General features: G+C 39.7%; 1 protein-coding gene across 7 annotated transcripts in view; it reads right to left on the bottom strand.

Moving 5' to 3' along the window:
- The window catches only part of DNM3 (dynamin 3), a 535,131-nt gene that overhangs the window by 131,811 nt on the left and 389,348 nt on the right, over positions 1-13,972 (bottom strand). The window lies entirely within an intron of this gene.

The raw sequence follows: 13,972 nt of genomic DNA, 5'->3' as shown, positions 1-13,972 counted from the left end.
TTCCTGTCTTTCATCGCTTCTCAAACCTATCACAGTAGAGGGGAAGGAGGAAGGTTTGCACCCCACCCCCTCAGCTATCAAAGGGAGGGTCTCTCATTGGAGATTGATATGCTGGATCCTCTCCCTTTTGTGGGCAACAGGGCGACTCTCTTGGGTCACATCTGCCTTTCTACACGTGCTCCTTGAAAATCAACACATTTCCGAAGATTTCATTTCCTTTTCGACTCTAAGCTATTCGGTGATTTCTCTTGCTGGCCTCCATCTTCATTAGCATCATCAATGATTAAAAAAAACCAAACTAACAAATAATACGGGATAAGGGGAATAAACAAAAGCTCCAGAAATTTCATAACTGTTTTGGATTTTATTTTAGGTATAATTGGGAGGGGACCGAATGGCCTGGCTTTGATCACTAAAATAAATCTGCCTTGGCCTGAGATGAGTCTGTCTTTCCAGATGTGTTCATTTTCACCTTCTACTTTGAGACAGTGTGGAGGACATGTAAGAATCTGATTTGGTAATCGGCAGATTCTTGGTTCTTCAAAACTAGGAGACACAACCAACAGACTTACTAATGCATAAGTATCCCCATCATTCCATGAAAATAAACCTTAAATTGATGTCATGCCAATAGATCATTGTATCATGTATTGCCCAACTGCTGTATTTCTCAGAGCATTGTCTGAGGACTCCCAGGATCATCAAGGCCCTTTTAGGATGTTCTCAAAGTCAAAACTATTTTCATAATAATATTAACTTGAGGTGTTTTTTTTTTCCCACTTTCATTCTGTTATGAATCTACAGAGGAGCTTTCTAGAAGCTACATTACACGTAGCTATCATCACTTGGGCAGTTAGTGGAAAGTGAGCTTGCACAAGTTCATGTTTCCTAGAATTTTCAAAGCTGGTATGTGCATTTGCAGAAATTAGCTCATTTGTTCTAAGTACTTCCACTGAGCTTCTAATGGTGATTTTCACTTACACCTGCTATAATCCCTGTGGCCTCATCCTCCAGTAAGTCACTATTTGGAAATCCTGAAGTTTACCTCTGCCCCTGTGGAGGTTAACAAATGTATAGGCATACATTTTTGTCTTGTTTTATAAGACCTCAATTTTAAAAAAAGGACCTTTCCTAAATTTAAAATTTCTATCTAAAATGCTATTTTTAAAATTTAGTATTTTTTCCTGATATAAAAATATATTTATAATATAATTTTCTCATGTTTAAGGATGGCTCACTGTCTTAAAAAAAAAAAAGAGATTTGAAGATTCAGTTTCTCAACGTTTATCTGCAACAGCTCCAACTAACGATGCTAAAAAAGATGAAGACTGACATGTCGCAAAGCACCCTGACTTCTGGAAGGAAAGAATCTAATGCAAAGACATAGGACAAAGCTATAAGTATGAAACAAAAACAGGATGAAAGCTTTCCCTTGGCTTTATATATGTTCATAATTTCCCTCCTTGTCCAATGTAACCGAGCACTTTCGAATAGCATTATAATGCCAGTTAAGTGACACCGTGATTTGAGACCAATCATTGAACACTTAAAGAAAAAGGAATGTCACTAAATTTTAAAGATAAATATAATGCATCCTTTGAAAGTCAAATACTCGTTGTTAGAGCTCTTCAAAGTAGACGTGAAAAAAACCCTTGAGACATCTTTTTAAAAAATATTTTATCTATTCATTTGAGAGAGAGAGAGCATGAGCAGCAGGGGAGGCAGAGGGAGAGGGACAAGCAGACTCCCTGCTGAGTAGGGAGCCAGATGAGCAGGGACCCAGATGTGGGGCTCAATCCCAGGACCCTGAGATTGTGACCCAACCCAAAGGCAGATGCTGAACCAACTAAGCCACGCAGGCATCCCCCAAACCCTCGAAACATCTTATGGGATAAGTCGCTGTTTTGGAACGGCTGGAGAAGTGTGTACTACAGCTGAGAGATGAATGAATAAAACTTTTTTACACTTGACATTAATGAATACCTTCCAGGAAAAAAGTCAGGAAAAACAAATTACTGTTATTTTCCAGTGATAGAGTAGCTTGTCTAATTAAAGATTTAGTTGCTAACATGAGGCCTGAGTTAAAAACCTCATCTGCAGAATTACATTTTGACCTTGACACAGATGGGACAAGTCTAAAGAATGACTATACTTTTTTATTAAATTTGTCCAGAATCGGTACTAATACTCAGAGACCATTTATATGAATGCTTACCAAAGCCCACAAATGTCACTAAAATAGTCAAAGCGGGTGATTTTTAAAAAATTTTTCACAGTTTATCTTTTTTTTTTTTTTAAGATTTTATTAATTTATTTGACAGAAAGAAAGGGAGCACAAGCAGGAGGAGCAGCAGGCAGAGGCAGAGGGAGAAGCAGGCTCCCCGCTGAGCAGGGAGCCCGCAGTGGGACTCGACCCCAGCACTGGAGGATCATGACTGGAGCCAAAAGCAGACGCTTAACCAGCTGAGCCACCCAGGCGCCTGAATTTCGCAGGTGATCTCGCAACAGTGCGGTAACGTTTGCACTGATGGTGCAGAAGTGAAGTCGGGGCCTTGGCATCAGGAGACAAGGTCATAAGCCTGTACTGACAGTCACCGTACTCTTAACCGCCATGCACGCACGGTTTGGCAAAAAGTCACCTTCACTTAAGGATATCTTGATGAAGCAGTACAACTAACAACATCATTAAGCCTAGAGCCGGGGGGCACACATCTTGGTAATATTCTATGTCACAGAGTGGCAGGTACACATCAGCACTTCTGCTGCATTCTGAGTGCTTGTTTTGAGCAAAGGCACATTCCACTGTGAGCGCATGGACCAGCTTTTCACACGGGAGGCTGTTTGCCCTCGAAAGGCAGACTGACAACCAGTCTATGGTTATGCAAACCTGAGTTTCCCCGCAGACATTTTCTCAAAACTGGACAACACAAGCCTGCCTGTGTCTTAAAGGAAGACAACGGATGGTATTTATGGGCAATGATGAAATACGGACTTAGAATTTTGGAAACCTTGTATCTCCCACCATGGGCTTGAAATCTGCCCCCTTTCTGATGAGATTGGTGGTGATATTAAGAATGTGATTTTTTTAGTACATTCATTTTTATAATGAAATGCACGCACCCTGGGCAGATCTATGTAAATCAGTGAACTGATATTTCCAAATGACACAGTATGATGCTACAAAATCGCTCATAAGGTCCATTTAAGATGCACGAAAGATCAATGGATTAATGTAGCAGAATATGAAAAGTTCATTGATACAACTTCAGGTTCCAGATTGCAACTAACATTTTGGAAACTAGCACTTGTCGAGTTTTGGTGAGGTATCAAAGAAGAAAATCTATAATTACCTGAAAGGGCTATTAAAATACTTTTTCCTTCCCAACAACATATCTGTGTGAGGCTAGGTTTTCTTCATATACTTCAACCAAAACGACATATTGCAACAGATTAAAAGCAGAAGCAGATACGAGAATCCAGCTGTCTTCCATTAAACTACACATTAAAGAGTTTTTCAAAGTTGTAAAGAAAAAAAGCCACTCTTCTCACTGATATTTTAAAATATACTTTCCCATAAAAACATACTATTTATGTTAGCATGAAATAGATTTACTACTATTATTTTAAGGGATTTAATAAATGAATATTTTTTAAATTTCTCATTTTAAATTTTGACCAATGGATATAATTGGCAGAATGCTAATAAATGTTTAACAACTAGCTATGGGGTGGGGGGAGGGTGTGGGGAAGGCCATGGTTTGTAGAATTTGCCAATTTCCGTGGTATAAGTATCTCTCACTATGGCCCACTGTAAGCAAAAACGTGAAGCCAACTTGCTCACCAAATTTCTGATACAATCCACACAATCCAGACAAACAAAAGCTCTTTAAAGTCTTCAACAATTTTTAAGAGTAGAAAGGGGTCCTCAAACCCCCAAATTTGAGAGACAGTAGTATAGATCTTATGCAGTCAGTTTATTTTAAAATGCATAGTATAAACATCAAAACATGGATATCTTAACCACCTTACTGTTCTGATAGAGTAACCCAAGCAGTAAGACTTTATCTACTTTCTGAGGCAAAATTGATCTATGATATTAAAACAAGTGCAGGCTAATATCTAGTAGATGACCCTCATGCTTTGGCCTGTAAAGGATCTCTAGGTATGGAGTGAGGTATGGATTCAGAAACACACTGACAGCAAAGGCAGAGATTGCGTTTGAACAAACTACACTTGGCAACTGCATTTTTTTAAAACTGTTCCTTTATATGAGCTGTATTTTCCCCAGTTTCTAAGAAATAAACATAGGCAGTTTCTAAATTAGAAAAAGAAGAAAAAAAAAAAGGAAAAAAAACTCGCTCCAGTTAGTCTCTGCAAATATTTTCTTTATGAAACCATGCATCTGCTCAGCGTTAACTGCTGCGTGTGACTAACGTTTTTTACCAAAACTTGTGCCGTGTCAGTTCCCTTTATTAATGCTGCATGTGTTAATTAAAATTAATTACACATGGCAGTAAATAGTTTCCTTCTGAATGCAGCAGATAGAAGCAGAATTATATAATTTACAATGTATATACAAGGTAGATTATTAAAACCTTCATAATATTTCTCAGTAAGTATAGCCACTAAGGACATTCTTTAATGGGGAAGTGGGTTGCACAGCAAATCAACTGAGGAAAAATAAAAATGGCTCACACATGCGATGTTGGGTGCCCCAAAGATTCCTGATGTGTGAACTGATCATGTAAAAAGCCAGGCTTATAATTAATATTCTTGACTGCATGATTTGAGGGAATTCGGTATTCGGTGATCTTCATAAAGATTTACATATCTGTGTGTTACTTAGATTTAAAGACTTTTTCCTCACCAAACTCAGGAAGTCCTCAGCAAGGTGTTAAAGCCTTAGCAATAAATCAGGATAGTACACATCCCACTGGCGTTAATGGAAACACTGTGTCTACCAGAGAATGCCACAGATACACTGGTCAGTGTAACTGGTTTTAAACAGCAACAGATTTGAGTAGTAACCCTCTTAGGACTTTTTCCATTTATTCTCTTATTTCATGTAGGGTTTTTTTGTTTGTTTGTTTTGGGTTTTGTTTGTTTGTTTTTGGGTTTTTTTGTGTGTTTGTTTGTTTTTGGCTAACATGAAGATTGTTATTATAATATTCTCTAAGTCATCTCCAAAAACCTGATTGCTCCAATAGTCAGTAAAATGTGCCCTTAATTTCCTTTATTTTTGTTCTTGGGAGGCCTCTAGGACTGCCAACTGAAATTTAGGTGTTTAGAAATTCCCTTCAGGCTAGACCCTGCTAGGGAAATTTTCACACCCAGGCTTAATTCATTTCTTAAGAGCTCTTCCCAGCAGGTTGCTGACTGAAATACCTGACCAGTCTCCCTGCTGGCTTGTGGGGGCGCGGGCGGGGGGCTGCACCGTCACAAAATCACCACCGCTTTGAAGCCCTCGCACACAGCTCACTTTAATTTTATCCTTACCACAAATAACCAAAACATAAACCCATTCTTTAAAAGCCTGAGACAAGCCAGTCAGTATCTTGAATACAGTTTAGAATGACTAGTTTTCAAAAAAGAAAAGCTAATTTTTAAACAATAACTAGTTGTAAGGTCCTATTTATAAACAAGCGCATGATTAAAAATATTGGATCATCTGTACTAATCTCTTCGAGACGACCTGCCAGACTTTGCCTTGCAACGTAACCACTACAGCGTCTCACTTAAAGCCTGCATGCACCGTAGAACAGAGCGTGTATTTTTCTGTAGCATATTTGCAACTAGTGATTTTTCCCTATCGCTAATGAACACAGCTGGGGCCCTTTTATGGTCCCCCCAACGGAGGCTGTTCCAAGCCGCAGTGTCTGTCTGCAGGGGTGGGGGGGGGGGAGGGATCGCCCCTCAGCAAATAGTCCTTCCAGGAAGTAGGTGGGGAGCGGGCGATGTATTTGTTCTGAAATCCTAGAAGAAAAGTAAACTCGCTGTGAAAGACAAAATTTCTTTTTGTTCTTGAACTTTACACAGCCGTATTGGGCTCATTCATCAAGACTGCCCTTGGACACAAACCTCCAGAACATGAATGCTTCCAGCACCGACCAAAATCCCTGCTGGCGCTACTAACGGCTTAAAGTACAAGCCCACTTGAAATCCTTGGGAAGAAAGGAACTGAAGTGAAGTTGCTGATTCTATCCTATCAGTCCCTTTGTTTGAAACACTCAAAGGGAGCACGACGTCTAATTCCCCTAGAAAAGTGGATATGGATTACACACAGGTGTTTTAAGCATGAAGAATTTCTCCAAAGCCTTTTAGTGACATTTGAAAAAGCTAAAAAGCACCAACTTGCTATTCTTCTTCCTCAGAAAAGGCAGAAACAGTCATCCAAGTAGGGCATCACACTCCTATTTCAGAGTTTAATTTGAAAACCAATAAGAGAAGAATTTAAATTGATTGCTTCAAGCCACAGACATTTCATACCCAAGCAATTATGTTGGCTTTCATGAGAATTGGTCTTAGCTGTGAAATCAATTGTCACAGACTTAGTTCACAAAAATATTACCAAATCATATTTGGTTTTTGTCTCGGTGTAGCTGGTGAATCAAATCAAATGGGCAGACAATTTTAGCTCTCTAATCCATCTCTCCCCAGACGCTCCCTTCGAAAACATCTTCACCCCTCCTCTCTGGTGCACCTAGGGTTTCCTAAAGATGCTATTTCACAACCAGACAGACACTCAACAAGGGGAAAGACAGAGCAGCGAAAGCTGGGAAACAATTGTAATATGCAGGACCAGAACCACATGACAACAAATAACTTTGCAGTGAGAGACTGGAATGAAGGAAAAGAGCAGACAAACAAACAAACAAACAAAAAACCCAAAAAACAAAACAAAACAAAAACTGCTTGGGGCATCTGGGTGGCTCAGTGGGTTCAGCCTCTGCCTTCGGCTCAGGTCATGACCTCAGAGTCCTGGGATCGAGCCCCGCATCGGGCTCTCTGCTCAGCAGGGAGTTGACTTCTCCCTCTCTCTCTGCCTGCCTCTCTGCCTACTTGTGATCTCTCTCTCTCTCTCTCTCTGTGTCAAATGAATGAATAAAATCTTAAAAAAAAAAAAAAAGAAAAAAAGAAAAGAAAAACAAAAAAACCCCACCAGATTTGTATTGACTTGCTAAAGATTGACTTGCTAAACATGTATCTGTAGCTCAACAAGGAAAGCACAGAGTTTATCTTTTTAGATTTAGAGTGGGAAATAAACATTACTGTCAATATTATAAACTTTGCAACAGTAACTGCAAAAGTCCTCAAATCTCTGCCTCACCCACGTGAGCCCAATCGTTCTAGCAGAACCAAGAAGGACCAAAACCAACAGAAACTAAAATCCTGTCTTCTGGCTCTCGACCTCCCTTACTTTCAAAAGTTCTATATATAAGCAGAAAACCTGAAATTTGTTAATATTTTGGTTGAGGTAAAGAAGTGAAGATTTAGAAAGCTGAATGGAGATACCTACAAAACACTTTTCAATAATAAAGAACATGAGAACAGAGACAATTTACAGTAAAACATCTATTTCTTTTTTCTCACAGGACAATGACATGGAATTCTGTTGGACTAAATTCAAAGAAAACTTATTTATAAGTTTGTTTGTATAGTTTGTACAGAGCTGAAAATTCTCAGGTTCTTACTTTTTAAATGAAAGATTTCTTTTTGTGTTCATGTCCTCCAAGTGCCTTGATTTATATTTCCATTTTCAGCCCACCCAGATATGAGGCCATAGGTTTCTAGAGCTTACCCACAGAATGCTTTTCATTGGCCATTGGTGTTATTTATATTCTCTGTATAAGAGGGAAGAAAAGTTTAAAATTCGCACATTTATTCACTCCCTCATGCTAGTGAGCTCCCACAGTTACCAGGCAGCCCGTTCGACCCTGGGGATAAGGCAACGAACTCAACAAACGCCACCTCTCCCTCACAGACAGTAATCCAGGGTGCCTGGGTGACTCAGCGGGTTAAGTCTCTGCCTCATGCCCGGGTCATGATCCAGGATCCTGGGATCGAGCCCCACATCGGGCTCTCTGCTCCGCAGGGAACCTCTTCCCCCTCTTTCTCTGCCAGCCTCTCTGCCCACTTGTGATCTCGCTCTCTCTGTCAAATAAATAAATAAAATCTTAAACAACAACAACAAAGAAGGAAGTAGTCCAGCAGTGGAGAAAGATGTCGGTCACATGATTATATTTACATTAATTTGTCACTGTGTTAAAACTAGGAAGTAGTACAAAGTGTTAAAACGTTGACTTCACACATTCCATTACCTAAACCCATCACATGTCCTCACAGCAAAACCACGGGCACTTGATGAATTCCAGTCGCTTATCTGCTCCCCAAGACAATGTGTCAGACTTTAGTTAGTCTCATACCTGGTGGCATTTCTCTGGTACTAAGAAAGAGGGTGGGGAAAACCCAACATTTATGTCGTACCTGAAGTCACAGAGAGCATACAAGAAACTGGATAAAATAGTGGAAAGTGACAAACTTTTTACTGTCAAACTGATTTTTAAAAAAAAATCTACCAGGTACTTGTCGTTAGAGAGTGTTACAAACACCCTTACACGCAAAGACGGCCCGTCCACACTCCATGGGGAAGCGGAGGGTAACACACATTTCATCACTCAGCTTGGACCGAAGCCTGGTTACTAATTAACTGAATCTTCATCTGACAAAAATTTTCTCGAATCAGAATTCAGAACAGAAACAATCCTCACTTAGTATTCTACGAGGCAAGAAGAAAGGTCTGAAACCTTCTTTTGACAACTCTGGGGTAAAACGAAATAAAGCAGCTTCTCCAGGTATCATGTTTATGTCCCCAACACAAGCTTCCTTGCCTTGCATGCCTTACACAACATCTCAGCTCTGATTGCAAAACACGACATGTTTTTACTCTACCGAGTTTCCCATAAATATGAGCCTCCGCCACCCTATGTATGGAAGAATAACTGCTTCCCTTTTGACACAGATCTGACACCGCAGCACGCCCAAGTGAGACATGACCTTCTGCACATGGCATTGCACACCGCATATTTGTTTAATTACGCGCTTTTTCAAACAACTTAAACTCCACATGTGTCTTAATATAGAAACAAAGCCATAAAGGTATACAAATGGAAAACCTGACTCCAGTTCCTTTTCAGCTAACACGTGGGAAACTATACCACTCAACAATGAGAATAAAGAGCCATTCTTCTCAGAGGGCCTAGAGCGCATGCACGAGCTACGGCGTGGCATTATTTGACATTTATTGAGTGTCAGCAATGTGCTGGGGCTAAGTGCAGTAGGGAGACGTCCTCCGGTCCCTTCTGTAGGGGCAGGGGCGGGGGGAGGGGAGGAGGCGATCGAAGCACTTGGCAAGGTTGGTAACTGCGTCCTGAACTGAAGCCATAAAGCAGCATCGAGGGGGAAAATGCCTTATTTCAAGAGAAAACAGAGCTAGACAACCCCAAGGGGCACTCAGAAAAATACCGCGTGGCTGCCCTTCAAGCCCTGGGCCAGACACAGATCCCTGCTGGTTCCCAGAACTGACATACCTTGGACCAAATGGGCCTTAGCGTGACCTTAAAAGTGAAGGCCTGCCTGGGGAGAGCAGAGAGCAGCAGAGTGAAGCCGTGATCCAGACACGCTTCTACCAGAGAAAACATGGCATTCCTAACAAAGTCAAATGGAACAAAAACCTGGAGGAACAATCCAGTCGTAGTTCAGGTCCTGCCACGGAGAAGTTTAGGGATCTTTTAAATTTAGATTTCGAAACGGATTTGGTGATGCAATGAAGGTGAGAACGCAGTATCGCCACGCATCAGCCTGCCCAGGTGTCCAGGACATGCTCTTGGAAGGCCCCGGGGCAGAGCTGGGCAATGCACCCTCGTACCCGCAGTTTTTGGAGGCTAAATCAGTCTAGGTGTGAAATTCTCGCTCCTCGAGCGCTGAAGTCACTGCCACTAGTAACAATTCCTTCCATTTATAAAAACCTTAGCCCTAAAACACTGTTTAGAATGGCTCAGGAATCTGGTCACCAGACTCATAAAGATCATATTAATTCACCAGGACACTGAAGGCTTTTTAAAGAAGGATGTTAAATGTATCAGTTCTCACACACCTGATGATTGGGGATTACAGGGTAACCCTTAAACTTTATAGTGGAAAGTTGAAATAGCAACGGCATGAGCTCGTAGGACTAATGCTGCAATGCCAGCGCCGATGCCTAGCGACGTCTGGGAAGAACCTCAGCAAGGGTCCTGCTCATTTCTATGTTGGGATTTGCAAGGAGACTGAAAGCTTTCCACGGAAAACTGGTAAGACCCAAGAACAAACTGAAATACCTCCCCGAGAAGTTAAAAATCTCTTCCTCGCTGCTCTTTGGGGAACAATGCCCAATCAAAACATTAAATGGAGTTCCTGTCCCCGAGTCAACATGAAAACTGTGTCATCAGAAAGAGCCCTGGGTCAGCGACATCTGGCCTGGGTTCCAGTTTTGTCTCTGCTTTTGTGACACAGGGACTGCATTTAGCTGTTAGAGGTGTCAATCCTTTAACCTGTGAGGTCAGGAGGACCAGACCAGATTATCTCTAAGGTCTCAAAGAACCCTAGAAAGCCATGACATTTTACAGTTACACTGGTGACAACCCCAGGGTTCACACAGGAACTCTTAGCCCCAACCCAATGTGTCTCCCATGGGTCTGGCTGAATGACTACATTATTTTGATCCAAAACCCTACAGTGGAAAACAGGGCACACAAATCAAGGGACGTGTTTACAAACCCTCTTCTAAAACCTCTTCTACATCTCTTCTGAAATGGGTAAATTACTAACAGTAAAAGAAGAACTCTTATCTCAGAAGAAAGAGAAAACTAGGAACATAGGCTTAGAATCAACATAAGTGGCGAAAAGAATATCATTTAAGTATAGCTTATATAGAATTATGCTAAGCATATGGGCTTTTGAGGGAGGCAGGGTTTTTCCTATACACAGAATAAGAAAAGATATAAACTTGTAATGGTAGGTCCAGTTCAATAAACCCCAGGAAGAAAATAAAGTTTTCATTATTATTTCTTTTAACTAGGGCTCACTACACGTGTCATGCAAAATAAATCCGTCTTGTATTTCCTTTGGAGTACCAACACTGATGTGCATAGCCAATAATGCAGAATGACTAATAAATACTTTGGAGTATATAACAGAATAAGTATTTTTTACTGAGCGAATAAACAGGAGAACAGGAAAATGACAGCTGTTTTTCTCTAATAGGTTCATAAACCATTATGTTTGTTTTTTAAAAGATTTTATTATTTTTAATCTCTACACCCAATATGGGGTTCAAACTCACAATCCTGCGACCAAGAGTCCCATGCTCTACTGACTGAGCCAGCCAGACGCCCCAAGCATTCATGTTTGTAAACACAGAGAACCCCCAGCTTATCCTTCCAGTACACTTTTTTTTATCATAATCTTCGCTTCTGGAGGAAGTCAGGAAGATAGTTTTGTGTTTCAACAACGTAACGCTAATGAAAGGCCACATCATTTTAACTAAAAGGTCAGAATAAAAAATTTAAAAACTCTTTCTTACAATAAGTCTAGGATTACTGGAAAACATTATTTTAAATGCCTAACCTCTTTCTGAAATGCAACAGATCTTTAAGAGTAAACAAACAAAGAATGTTTGTTTTGACACTGGATGGTGTCAGTTTCAGTAACTAACTGCTTGGACTGTAGCAGCCCAAAAGAATAGGAAACAAGGTCTTGGGATTTATGTGACAGTCAACTCTTCAATGGCCACATCCTCAGAAAAAGCATGGACTGAGAAAAAAAAAAAAATCTGTCCACTAGCAAAGAAAGAAAACAGGTAAGTTTGTCTTGTCCTGGTCACAGATGAGGAGAGTACCAGCAAACTGGAAGACAGCACCAAAGAAAGGACCCAAAATGAGGTACAAAGAGACATATATATATAAGAGAGTTAAACACAGAAAAAAAACAGGATAAAGTGGTTGAATATGTGTCTAATAGGTACCCTGAGAAAAGCAAAAAAGAACAGAGAAGAAATTCAAAGAAATAATAATACACAGTTTTTCAAACTTTATGAAAATTATATGTCCTCAAGTTTAGGAAACACAACGAATCCCAAGCAGGAGATATAAAGCAAAACACACATGAGCACATCATACTGAAACTTCAGTATATTAAAGGCAAAAGAGATATTGAAATCACCCAGTGAGAAAGTATAGATCAACTTGTAAAAAAAAGCAACAATTAGATGATTTCTTAAAAGCTGAAGCCAGAATACAGGAGAATAATGACTTCAAAGTTATGAGATAAAAGAACCATCCATATAATAATTTAATATCCAGCTGAAGTATTATTCAAAAATGAGAGCAAAATAAAAACATTTTCAGGAAAACAAACACCAGACTGGGAGTTATAACCAAGTAGCGCCCCCAAGAGGATTTCTAAAAGGTGTACTTTAGTGTGAAGGAAACAACCAAAATCAAACAGAATGAACAAAGAAATGACAATCACGCTCATAAATCTAAGCGAACATTGTCTCTGTGAGCCAATTTGAAAACGATGGTAAGAAGGTAAAATGGAACTCAAATACTGGTAACAACAGTATGGAAATCAGGAGAGTCAGGGAGTTAAAGTGTTTCAAGGTCATTATGGGAAAAGAGTAGAGACACTAACTTCAAACTTTAAGTCAAAAATGAGTAGCTAAAAAGAATAAAAATGAGGTATATAACTTCTAAAAGAATAAAGTATTAACTACCAAAGTATGTAACAAGAAAAAAAATTAATTGGAATTTTTAAAAGTCCGGAAAGAAGTGGGGAGGGCAGAAAACAAGTATAGAAAAGGCAGGATAAGAGAAAGACTAAAACAGGTGTTCAAATAAACTCAATAAATCAGTTCTGAAGATATAAATGGACTAAACTCACTAGCTAAAAGAAAAAGGACTCACATGGGATTAAAAACAAATAAATCCAGATGCATGTGGTAGAAGAGAAACACTTAATAAAAATACAAATGGTTGGGGGGCACCTCAGTGGTTCAGCTGGTTGAGCACAGAACTCCTGGTTTTGGCTCAGGTTGTGATCTCGGGGTCGTAAAATCCAATCCCATGTCAGTCTCCACATTCAGCAGGGAGTCTGCTTAAGATTCCCTCTCTCCCTCGGCACCTCCCGCCCATTCTCTCTCTCTCAAATAGTCTTTTATTTTTTTTTTTTTTAAATGGTTGATAGCAAAAAAGGTAAAAGAGCCAAGGGAATATTAACTAAAAGAAAGGTAGTATAGCCCTATTAAGGGCAGACAAAATAAGTTTTAAGGCAAAGAACACTTAGGAATAAAGAAGGTTGCCACAGAATTATAAATATATCTATCTCCAGGAAGATACAACAATTCTAAACTTGAGAAAAAATCTACTAACATAGATTGACCTCAAAATACATAAAGCAAATATCAATAATCAAGCTCAGAATCAAAAAGTGAGGTTTTTAATACCCCCTGATAAAGTGAGATTCTTTATGGCTTTTATCTTCCTGCCAAAACCCCTCTCTGGAACATAATCTAAAATGCACCATCTTTTTTATCTATTTTATTCACAAAAGTATTTTAAGTGCATAGACCCGTGCCTCGTACATATGGCTGCCTAATATAAACTCACGGTTCGAATTAATTAATATGAAAACAGATAGTATTACAGAAACTGAGTAGTACATGGAATACAGACAATCCAATGGACTCTCAGGGACCCACTTCCAAGTCAACTCATTCTTCTCAAGCACACATGAGTATTTATGAAAGTTCACCTTGTCCAGACTGTGTTCTTTGACCACAATACAATTAAGTTAGGAATCATCAACAACAAACCAAGAAAAGTCTATGCACCAAAAAATGCAAAACATGCTTCTAAATGACTCACAGGAGAAATCA

The sequence above is a fragment of the Mustela erminea genome, chromosome 17 (genome assembly GCF_009829155.1).
Source record: "Mustela erminea isolate mMusErm1 chromosome 17, mMusErm1.Pri, whole genome shotgun sequence".
Taxonomy (NCBI): Eukaryota; Metazoa; Chordata; class Mammalia; order Carnivora; family Mustelidae; genus Mustela; species Mustela erminea.
This window is presented reverse-complemented; position numbering and strand designations above follow the sequence as displayed.